Here is a 12086-nt window from a genome sequence, read left to right on the forward strand (position 1 = left end):
ACCGCTTTCATTTTTCGCTCCCTCCTAAATTATATCTCCTACTCAATTCGTATTTAATTGAGACGTTCCAATGAGCCGATGTTATACTCTATTAATTACGGTATGAAACTAGGATTGAAAATGAAGTTTTGTAGTCATATGGGTATTTGTAGTTGCCTTTGGGGATCAATTATCCAAAACGGATAAAGAAACATGCGCTGGAGTGAAAGTGATTCTTCTATCAGTGAAAAGTCGCAAATTTTTGAAATGTGAATTTATTTATTGCAAGGACTTTAATTAATGAGGGCATATATCAATGAAGCGGAAGAGCGATTGATCACTGAAGGCTCTGCGTAAGGAGAAGAGCTAAGATATATTTCAACCACATCTCAGATAGTGAATCAACACCTCAGTTTAAAGTGAGGGGTTAATGTGGACGCGACTGAAACACGGGAAGAGAAATGTTCTCAATCTGGTTCCGCGTGCTCGAGAAATTACTGCGCTCATTATCTCCTAATATGGTGTACGATTCGCTCTCTTTAAAATATCTGAATGAAAGCACAGTAGACGGAACACGCTTTCTAAATCTATCTTTTAAGGAGATCTTTAAGGAAGAACAGCAGCATTTTTGGACGTCGAATTTATTCTTATACTGCTTCGAAAAATGATGCTTTTCTTGTCAATGCAAAAGCCAGCATAGATAAAAACGAAGAGGCAGCAGGGAAGTATTATTTGAAAACACTGCACGACAACCAAAACGATGCATAAAATCTTTACGTTCCCGTAGCATTTTTTCTTGCTATCTGCTTGATATCACGTGACACATTTGAAAAATTCGAACCGTTTTCATACATTTAATATCGGTGGGTAAGAACAAAGTTGTGCGCATGCCTCACCGTTCATTGATTGTTTCCAAAGCCACTTAAGCGATTGCTTTGATTCATAGTAATTTTTCTTTCGGTGAATGCAGATAAAAATGTCTACAAAAATCGTTGCTCCCGCCAGTTGCGAAGTGGGTGCCGTGATTCGATTTTTATGTGCAAAAGGATCATTATCTGCCCAAATTCATCGGGAGTTGCTCGTAGTATATATAAACCTACAGTAATGAGTGAACGAAAGATTAGACAATCACGTCGACACTCAAAAATGGCCGAATAAGTTTGTATAATGAAGACCGGAGAGGCAGGCAAAGTAACCCCGACCGATGAAATCGTTCCAAAAATGGACCAAAAGCTGCGTTATCGTCGATAACTGACCATTAATACTTTGGAATATGACTGTTCTCACGTTAGCCGTACCACTATTTAAACGATTGTTATGAAAAAGCTCGAATTCCACAAATCGTGTTCAAGGCGGGTACCGAACATGCTTACGGACCAACACAAGAACAAAAAATGTTGAGTGGACGAGCGTTCTTGGACCGCTATCGTTGTCTTGACCTTACGACCATTTCCTCTCTTTGCATTTGAAACAGTGACTTGGTGGATAACGGTTTGAAACGATGAGGAACTCGAAACCGTCGTTGTCAACTGGTTCAATTCCCAGGCAGCGAACACCTATGCTAAGGGATTAAAGAAGCTGTCGCAGCGTTACGAAAAGTTCTCAGAAGTGAACGGCTATTATATAGAAAACTGAATTAGATTTTTAGAAAATTAACACTGTCAATAAAACTTGTTTCTAACGGATACATATTTATGAGACCAAAGGGGTGTAACTTAAAAAATAACCCATGTATTCCTGTAATATATGAAATTGCATGAGCAGCTACGTTTTGGCAGTTTTATACTTAATTTGTCCTATGACATTTTATTGGTTTTACTCATTACTCGAATTAATTTCTTTGTCGTGAGATGAAGCATAATAAATAATGGAAAATAACTGCAAAGAGTGTGATGATGCAATTAAACGTACTTCTGTAATATAAAAAAGACGTAATATAAGACATAACATCAAGATTTATTTTGTGACAGCCATCCATTATGATGAATTGAAATCAGGTAACACTCAGTTTATATGTGACTATTTAAATGAATGAATTATGAAAAATGACTAAAAGTAAATGATTAAAATGGACGTAAAAATATTTCAATTTAAAAGGCATGACACTATAGTATATCATTTATGTAATACCAATATGCCAGTGAAAGTGAATTTATTTTCTAAGATTTTGATAAACGAAACGTGGCATTTCGCTTTTCGGATTTTAATATATCACATAACACTTATTTCAATTAATTTAATGCATTTAGCGGAATGGAAAGGTCGTCATTTTTGTTAGGATTAGAAAGGGAAAGGATGTTGAGATCGAGGGTCAACTAATTTAAATAAAGCGTTTAAAATCATACCCTTTCAGCTAATCACTTAATTTATCATTTTACGGGATACTTAACAATTTTTCATTTGAAGCTTGAGTCATCACTATAAATCGGTGAGGTAAATTTATACGCAATTAAAAAGATTATTCTATGCTAACATTAGTTAAAATTGAATTTTAATGTCTAACTTATTTGGTGGTAAATTTTTAATGCTGAAAAAACCATAATATTCTAAAACGTGTACCTTTTCATATAATGTACATACAATACAAATACAAGTTACATATATTGTACATATTAGATTTCAACTTAAAGGGACCACATATTCGAACTTAAGTTACCTTCGGAGGAGCTACTTATATACCATTTATCCATTTCCAGGGCTTCAGAACTTTTCTGTGATTAGTTTCATTTCCTTGTCGAATGAAACATTTTAATTTTTGACATTTTTCAGGTACGTAAATGCTCCCTCCGTCGAAATTTGTATGCACATTTTATCAGAATCGACTTTTTAGAGCTCGTCAAGTGAAAGCAAAATAATCCGGAAATTGAGCTTAATAGACCAATTTATAATATTGATATTATGAACAGAGAAAAAAAATTAAAGGCGTAAATTCAACTGCTAATACTCACGAAATATAACTGGTCCAACATACCACAGAGACCATCGTGGCCCATCATAGTGAGCGCCTTTGTGATGTAAGTCAGTCCTTGAGCAATGACTAGTAAGAAAACCAATAAAGAAGGACAAAAGAGGGATATTCATTACGACACATCCCACATGAACATTAACGGTTCACATTCCACTCTATCTTATCGTTAAAAATCCAGACAACGTGCTCGGAATACGTAAACGCAAAGTAAGAATTCAGTAGAATTACCTTTTTCCCTTAAATGGCGAAAACCAAGCTAGTATTTTCAACAATGAGAAAAGAAAAATAATTTTTATGACTGGTAATGTAATTTTAAAAAAATAATGGTCTTCGTCGAAATGTAGTGTGAAAATAAAAATTTTAAAAAAATGCCCATTTTGTTTTTTTCTCAACCTACCTTGGCAATGCACGGCTAACTACAAATCGTTTTATAGTTAATTAGCCCTCGTTAGAAACCATTAAATGTTTTATTCGACGTCCTGTTGTCTTCTTTGGCAACATTAAGTCCCTTCCATTTTAGGTTGAAGCCACGGCGGGTATATTATCACATTAAAATAGAGTTATAGATGTCATCTGCAAAACTGGTCCTACGTGACATTAGAGACAGAAGGGAACCTCTAGCATTCAGTGAATATAACGCGACTGAGTCTCTCTAGAACAATTAAACTGTTAATCAATACGATATGAAGAATCGTGAAATGACAAACAGAAAAATGCAGAAAATGCAATTAATTCATAAAAACATTACGTTGACTCTTGGTATGTCACTAATCGTTGACAATTAAATTTGAAACTAAATGTTTTTGTGATTGAATACGTTACACAGAAAAAAGAAATTTCATGATGCTATTTAATGAGAGTGTGTTCTTAATTACTAACGATATTCTTCAAGTTCAACGGTTGGCTGATCATCAATGTTGTCGAACTTCAAGTAAGCACCTTAAGTTAGTGGTGAGTCGGTTTCCACGCATTGGTCAATGCACACTGTCACGAGAATTGATATGATAGAAAATGAGGAGACCTCAATAGGGGGTTGGTGAAATTAATTAGAATGTGCTTTAACTGAATTACAAATTAATTAGCACTTGATGAGTGAGTGAACGAAGGAAATAACTTTCAAAAAAAGAGGGAAACTTATTAGACAAATCCTGAAGCCCGATCATTTAATGGAGACCATAACAAAAGGGAACATACGTAATTGGGAATAATTACAGAGGAAGGCTGAGAGTGAATTACGAGAAGCAGGTGACGGAACGTTATAGAAAGAAACTTTGGAGGAATAAAGATACAGAGAGAGAAGAGAAAAGCTTGAAGAAATAACTACCACAAACTAAACCTCAGCTACCAGCTTTATTATCAGCTACGGTGCATTTGAATCACTTGAATAATACATGATTTTGATATCTAGGAGGGGAACATACATTCGATACGATTAGCGGGTTCTCGAAGCTCTCAGCCGACCTTGTCCCCTTGTGAACGTGGAGCGAACCTTTCGCGGTGAGACATCCGTATGTATCGAAGTAATGGCGCGTCGAATCATCCCGTTATATCCTCCACGAAACACGACGCACGCGCATCAACAGCCGTTATCTTCGACAGATGAAGTGAAAGTGCTGCAGATTTTACCTTCTGTCTCCTTTCCTCCTACTCTTCACCCATCTCCCACTCGAACCCTCCCTTTCTTCAGTACCCTGCTATCCCGATCCACATTATGTAAAAACCCGTCAGACATATTATGGCCTTGACAGAGGAGCCATGGATTGAAAAATTGAGAGAGTTAGAAGCAGAGATTGAAATACGAAGAAACACATATTGGATGTTCGGAACACGGGTAAAACTTTCATTCCTTAGGAGAGAATATCCTTCTATTCTTAGATTCCAAAAGAAACATTCTCCTTCCATTTACCCATTCCAACTTTATTTAAAAACTTTTGCCATCGAAATATAATGATTATCATTAGTAAAGTATGGCGGTTAATTATTGGATTGGAATTGTATAGCTGGATGCTATATATATATATATATATATATATATATATATATATATATATATATCTAGACAGCAAAGTTTCCACTGATTCATTAAATTTTGCTAGATATGAAAAATAACACATTCACACCTTCCTTGTGAGTACGCCTGATACGAAAATAAAAAGAATTTGTATACAAGATTAAAAAATTTTCGTTGTCAGTTAAATTACTATCGCATATGTCACAGTATAGTGCACTGTTAAAGGAAATAGCCGCCGTTGCCGAATATCTGTTCCTGCAGTCACAAATATTGAAGATCAAACAATATTTTGGCAAAGAAACGTAGTTTTTACTAATTCTGTTACTATGCTCTTCGAAATATTAGATCAAATTTGCACGGACAATGAATACTAAAACACAACCCCAATAAACGTCTGATGTCTAGCTCGTGGCATAATCTCCTTCTACTCAGACTAGTCATATCTTTATTAAACTATTCATAGTTTATACTTCTTTAATGTCTTCCCAAAAGTATTTTCTTTTCTCTGTTTTCATCGCTTACATAATTTATCCTTTCTAATTAATTCGAAAAAATACAATGAAAATGTAAATAAAGCATAGACTTTACTTGCCTTCTAGGAATAGGAGCCAGTAACTTGTGATACTGTACTGCCATCTTTAATACTTCGTCGTTTCTAATAAATGCATGAGGTGCAGTGATTTCGCAGCTTATTTTCATCTTTAACCTACTCATATTCCCCAAATTCTCCACTGCCACATTTGTAAACCTTCACACGTACACTCAGAATCTTTACTGAAATACCCGATTTCGCAACCTAATAACGCTAGTCCCCTTTAATTATACCTTTACCGTATTTTTATATCTTATACTTACTATTTCATTTCTTCCTTCTCCTTGTAAATTATTATATTTCCAATTCAATTCTTTTCATAATATCCTTACGGACTTCCTTTGTCATTTTTCGTCCGAAAATATTCTTTCGCCATTACCTTTCACGGAAGGCGTAGTCAAAACAGTGCGGGTTTTGAAATCCATTATTAATGTAAATTGATATGAAAGCATTTAAAATAATAATTACTTAAAAAATTTATAATCCTGACAGTAACTCGTCATGATCGTACGAGACATGTTGCGGACCGGTATCTCTTTCCGCACTTGCCTCCCCACACGTTGTACCTAAGCGTCCCTGATTTTCTCCCCTCTTGTGTGACGACATGTGCTTCCTTGCCCTTCCTACTGCCTCCAACCTCCTCATCCAACGACCGTAGCTCTGAGTAGCATACTATCCCTGCATCTCTTTATCTTTCGCCTACACCCCACTCAAACGCCCCTGCATCATCGCCTCCTGGTACCACCCACTCCACTGCAACTCCACTAACCCCTATCTTCTCTCTACTCTTCCCCTCGATATCCTCTTTTCCACGCACAGCCGAGTCGATCGATACCTCCCACTCCTTCCACCTGCATCTCGAGGAGATTCGTGAATGCGTGCCAGTCGTCTACCCCGAAGCTCCTCCAACCCCATACCCTTCCGCTATGCCCTCTTCAAGATTCCCCATTCCCTTTCCATCCAATGTAGGTGGGGATAAGGTTAGACTGGGGCTGGGAAGATCATCTACCCCTTCCCACGCTTTGAAGGGTGACATAGCGATAAAAACACCTCGAGAGGGAAGACTAGATGCCGAATCTCTCTCGGTTTCGTTCAGATACGTCGGTTTTTATCGACATAAACTATTAATAAAGCCTGTGAATGTGTATGCAAATATTCGTGGCCGTGCCCGCTGATCCCCGCAATCAACTTAGAACTGCACATCATACTGTTGGAGAAAAATCGGATAATGGATAAAACTAAAAAAGGAGAAGGGATGAACTGATCGTGTTTATTCTGGGGAAAAAACCTGCTGAAAATATTAGAGGAATAAGGATCGTGGGGTACGACCAAAGGGTTATAACTTAAACGGATAACAGGAGACTTGAATGCAAAGAGACCTGGAGACAAACAACAGAACGAAGTGAGTGAATGAATCATGCTAATCTAAGGTTGATGAATCTACTGGTTATCAATAAAAATGGCAATAAATTGACCTGATTGCCGAATCCGGTTGAGTGAAGCATTAAGGAGTTAGATTTGTAAAAGGATTTTTTGGTAAACTTAGCAGCGTATTTCAGAAACAAATTCAGGAATCACTCACGTAACGAAGACTAAATTTCATTTTGAATTTATTGCATAAATTGGAAGTTGGTTCATTATGCGATAAATTTATAAATTCATTATTTATCAATAGCCTCATCGTACTAAATTTAGAGTGATTATGGCGATGATAAGATTGAAAAGATCAATTGTAGAACCAAAAAATTTAAGATGTCATTTTTACAGCAAATGATACTCGTAAGAGTGCAGCATAACTGCAAACAACTGCGTTAGGAGAAAATTTGTTAAATTCAAAATGCCTAAACCATAATCACAGTATTCAACCAGCTTGTTTATTAATAGGTAATGGTAGAACCCTCTAATATGCCGACGGCGTGTATAATGCACCCATCAGGGGGGGCAGACCCTTTCCCTGTGCCGGTTATGTTTTCCCAAGAAGAACTTGTAACCGAAAAATCACGTAGATTTCTTCTTATTCGCCCACTATATTATAAGGACATCATCCTTAATTATTACTTCTTGCATCTTTAGCATCTTAGTAAAATACTCTTATTATAATTTGTCGCGAATAAAGTTTCTCATACTGATCCTGCAATGAAATTGACAATTGCTGAATTTTGATATAAGATTTATCATAGAAATTTTTACACCGTAAATTGCCCCAGCTCAATTATTTCAAGCAGATCTCTACTGCATTAAGGTAAATATTCAATGGACTCGCACCACGCATTACTGCACTCCTAGTCCAAGTCCTAACCAACATGGCAAAAAATATCCTTAGGCCCCAAACTACAAATAATTACAGTAAATCACTCTTTAGCTCTTCATACTTTTAACCTCCCTTTAAGTCATCCAAAATACATATTATTTCCCTACCTCTGCATCGCTATCCCATTTTTTTCCTCTTATTACTATTTTCAGCATTCCATTACCTATCAGTATCTCATCCATCCACATGTACTTCATTTATAGGATACTACGAGCAGCCTTCCTTCTCTCTTCCCCTATCATGCCTTGAACTTTACCGTTTGTTTTCCTTCCCACCCATTTTATTTTCTCCTGTCTACCCGTCTATTGTGGGTTCCACTTATTTAGTCAGCCCTATTATTAGATAGATAGATAGAGGTCTCAACTAGGGCGAAATTGAGACCTAATGGTCTCTTTTTCCTTTTAGCCCATAATAGTATTGTGCAACGCCCAACGGTGAATGGTTTTGATAATTTAGAAATGCACTTAAAAACTATGGCGAGTCTAGTCATGACTACTGTTGACCCAGTAAAAGCTTACTGGAATGATTTAATATTTTGTTCTCACCTTATTCATTCGTTCACTCCTCCATACCCTAGCCCAATTTAGTTAAGCGGTTTCATGATTCATTTTCTACATCATATGAAGTCGTAACTTTTTCTTACCTCCAATAAGAATATTGAAAGTGTATGGACAGTATTTAAATGAGCAAAAAGGTCCACCCGTCGGAAGTGAATGGTATGAACTCCCTCTCCTGTTGTACTCCCATTCAAAATTATTTAGCTGACCGCTGGAGTAGTGGCTGCCCTACGGAGATAAGAATCTGTACACCATCGAATGTTCAAATGACCGAAGTAACGCAAAATAATCATCGTCCTGAGCATTAATCAATCTAAGTATTAACTAATTACGATTCATTAATCTCACCATAAACTCTTCCGTCTAGAAAATTAACTTTTAATTGTCTTAGCTTTCGATCGAGAAATAAACTCCTCATTTAAACTGGGAAGATGACCATGAAAAGATTAATTTTGATGCTTGACGGATACTGGCAAGGTTCTAATTGAGTAACTATTAAGTGAAATCTCTATAATTTCATAATAAACTTCTCTGACAGTCGACCTTCCTTCCACGAAAGCAGAGTCTTAGGGCATTAGTGGTGAATGAATGGTTGATGAATACTAAGAGGCAAGGAAATTGTATGAAAATGAAGTCAATAAATAAATTTTCTAGATTTAAATGATCCGGGATGGTAAGATAACGCATTAATGGATTTATGGTCAAAGGTTAGTAAAAGAATGATTAGGGAAATCACATGAACGTCAGTAATTTATGAAAATCATTTCCCACCATACCTTTGGTTACGAGATTTTTTCCGAGGTATGATTACCATAGTGGAAGAAATAGTTTTCCTACATTTTAGCAGACTACCATGTAATGCAGGTTTTTGATGGAAACAGAATGGAACCCAATGCACTTCTTAGCTCTCTGTCAAGTAACGTGTCACTCTGCACTTCCATAAGCCCCTCTTCAATTTCGTAAAATATCCTCTATTCCATCCAACATGCTTATCGTGTTACTCCTCCTATTTCACTTTTACCGTGTTTCCCGCTATCACAACCTTCAACATTCCATCGCCAATTAGAATGCTCTTCACCCAAACTAAACTTGCACTTACTTCTTCCTGATTCTGTGCTTGAATTATTCCATTTACTTCCCTTTCCTTTTCTTCTTTATAATTTTATCTATAACCCCTGGTTTCCTTATAGTTTTCCCACTTACTGTTTCCATAGTTCTGCTTGCGGCTTTAGATATCTCTATTCTGAGATATTCCCATATTTCTCCTACTTTAATCGACTCCCTAAATATACGACAAACTCCAATAATGGGCTAACAGCATAGCCAATTAATATGGAAAAAATAAAACAATGCATAGCACCATGTAAATATTAATGCATAAAGCTATTCAGTAGTAGTAGCTATTCAGTAGTATATAGTAGTAGGGACGTAAGGAGAAGAATTGCACTAGGCAAACAGGCTTCCACAAGGAGGAGGGAGTTAATGACAGGGACGTTGAGTAAGGATGTTAAGGAAAGACTCGTAAAAACTTTGATATAGAGCGTAGCTATGTACGGCGTGGAAACGTGGTCATTGAAGCAGGAGGATAGACGTAGACTGGAGGCTTTAGAAATGTGGGTGTGGAGAAAAATGGAGAAGGTGAAATGGATAGAGAAGAAAACAAATGAGGAAGTACTTGGTATGGTGGGCGAAGAGAGGGGTTTGTTGGTAGAAATCCTATGGAGGCAGGAAAAGTGGCTGAAGGGGGTATTGACCGGCAGCGGGATGTTGAAGACTGTAATTGAGGGGAGAATGTTAGGCAAACGAGGAAAGGGAAGGAACAGGATAGGGATGTTGGACGGGATGAAGGGAGGAAGAAAGTACTCAGAGCTGAGGAGGGACTTGATGTAGAGTAGGAGGTTGTGTTTTGCTAGGAGTCACAGATTATTTACTTAGTTATTATGTCCATCCAAAAACCTACCTTAACCGGTAGATTACCTAACAATAATAATAAATCTTTTCAAAGTCGATTCATGTTTTAATCTTAGATTCCTACCACATTCAAATTATGAGTAGTCCATAAAATTGCACAATTTAATTTTCACTTTCAAAGAACGAAATTCAAGAATGCGGAAACTAAACTTATTGTTTTCCCTCAACAGCATTACCATCCTCATAAACACATGGGGATAAAATTATCTTAATCGTTTTCAAAGTAATATATTAGGTATCCACTGCTTACTAGCATGGAAAACACGGAAACAACGCTGATTTGAATTGAGATGGGAGACCTATCACTTCTGTTATCTCAGAACATAACAAGTTATCTTGTTTTTGGCCATAAACGATTTCAATATCTTACGCGATGAAGCGGATGCAACGAGTACGTACGGGCAAGGTGTTATATGTTTTCCAGATTCAACAACAGATTGAGATTGTTTTTCAGATTGTGATGAGCATAATGTCTGGGACTTAATGTTTTTTTACTAACACACTGATTGACTGAATGTTTTAAGTGTTGGCGATAACCCATTGCAATAGTTTTTTTTTGATATTTTAGCACACAAGTTGGCAAAGAGACGGAACATTTTTAAAGACTAACCATGATGTTTGTATCATAAAATCGAAAGCATACTGTACTTACTGTGCATGTAAAATTCTTTATTAGTTAACTTATGTTTTTGAAAAAAGGGGAACTAAGATTCAAAGGAATCCCTAACTTAGTGAAGTAAAATAAAAAGTGGACCCAGGAAACCATTGATCAAATGGGTCCAAAATTAATTAAAAGATTCAACTACCACAGATGTAGGTAATCCCGAAACTGATTGAGCTACTGACTGCAAGACTCAATTGTCTCCTTTTGTTTTCATATAATTTAATACTTTTGAATTATTCCTAAACTGGCTATGTTGTCTCCGAGCTTTTATTGATTGACAGAGCTGACGTTGTGTCAAGCCCCACGACATATCTAATTCACAAATTCAGGGTTTCGGAGGCTATTTACCTTACCTATTAAGTCAAGGCTTCCCATACAACTCTAATGTCCTTAAATTACAAAGCCTCGCTTTAGTTAAAAGTGGCATTAGTCAAAATTAAATTATGCATGTGAAATTATCACGCGCAGAGATATACCGTATTACATGAAATCACGGGCTGATGCTCTGAATGACGCTTGTTGTCATGATACCCCGAGAAAAACCAAATCAATTTCACCCAAACGCTACTGAAGTGACACTCATACGTATACAGTGTCACATATCAAAGCCTCTCCCCATGCTCAATGACGCTGAAAGGGCCGGGTCCGTTGCACGAAGGAATTCAACCTCCCACTTCGGATCCCGTTCGATTCCGATCAAGGGCATTACCAGCCCCATCCTCCCCTTCCTCGATCTCCTAGCCCGCTTTGCATCGCAAATACCGCATCCTTAGAAGACAACATTCCCGGCACGCCATGAAGCGTACGCTTAACAGCCAATTCCCCTCTGGAACGAAGGTACGTCAGCGACTTGATTGAAATGTAGGAAAGAAGAAAAAGTTAATGATTTCCTCGGCCAGGCGGAGGCGACCTCACGCTGAATGACATTTTTTTATCGAACAAAATCACCAATTCATCCGAACTTTTTATCGCAGGGAAGTTTGACCGGGTAGTTTCATTTATGCCGATGTTGGCTAATGACTTCAATACATAT

At 37.1% G+C, this 12086-nt stretch overlaps 1 protein-coding gene across 1 annotated transcript in view; it reads left to right on the forward strand.

Moving 5' to 3' along the window:
* The window catches only part of fid (fire dancer), a 543398-nt gene that overhangs the window by 56062 nt on the left and 475250 nt on the right, over positions 1–12086 (forward strand). The gene's annotated exons all lie outside the window — the stretch shown is intronic.

Source organism: Hetaerina americana, unplaced genomic scaffold, assembly GCF_022747635.1.
Source record: "Hetaerina americana unplaced genomic scaffold, ioHetAmer1.1.p SCAF_8, whole genome shotgun sequence".
NCBI classification, from domain to species: domain Eukaryota; kingdom Metazoa; phylum Arthropoda; class Insecta; order Odonata; family Calopterygidae; genus Hetaerina; species Hetaerina americana.